The sequence below is a fragment of the Chrysochloris asiatica genome, unplaced genomic scaffold (assembly GCF_000296735.1).
Source record: "Chrysochloris asiatica unplaced genomic scaffold, ChrAsi1.0 scaffold00048, whole genome shotgun sequence".
NCBI classification, from domain to species: domain Eukaryota; kingdom Metazoa; phylum Chordata; class Mammalia; order Afrosoricida; family Chrysochloridae; genus Chrysochloris; species Chrysochloris asiatica.
This window is the reverse complement of record NW_006408566.1, coordinates 6259057-6259738: the sequence shown is the minus strand read 5'-3', so window position 1 is coordinate 6259738 and position 682 is coordinate 6259057.

The following is a 682-nucleotide window of genomic DNA, read 5'->3' as shown; positions in this document are numbered from 1 at the left end:
CAAAAATTTCATGTAAAAATGAAATGGAAAGATAATGGAATCTTTCTGCAAAAATTTAAAAGAATTCTCACGTTATCTCAGAAACTTTTCTGATAGTGTGTCCTACAGAATGTTTGGGTCAGAATCACCCAAGGCACTTTTTAAAATTGTACATTTCAGGGACCACAAATCCCAGGCTTATGAAATAAAAATCTCTGGGGTGGGGCCAAGAAATCTATATTTTATAGCAAGCTTCCAACATACACTGTTGAGTTTGAGATACATTGTTCGAGATCAGTGGTTCTTAAAGTGTGACCTGTGGGGGAGATCAATCAAATTTGTGTTTCAGCAAGCCCTCCAAATAATTTCAATGTGCTATGTTCTCCTAGAAAACCCTATACATGGTCGCTATGAGTCGAAACCGACTTGAAGGCACTTAACAGCAACAACGAAGTGATTTGAGACCGTTGCCCTAGACTTTAAGATTCTTAAGACAGGTTCTTTGTTGGTCTCACACTTACATCTCCAGCACCTGTGACAATACTTGATATACTACATTGTTGTTAAGTGCCATTGAGTTGCTTCCAACTCACAGTGACCCTGTGCACAGTCAATTGAAACACTGCCCGGTCCTGCTCCAACCTCAAAATCATTGTTATTCTTGAGTTCATTGCTGCTGCCATTGTGCCAATCCATCATATTG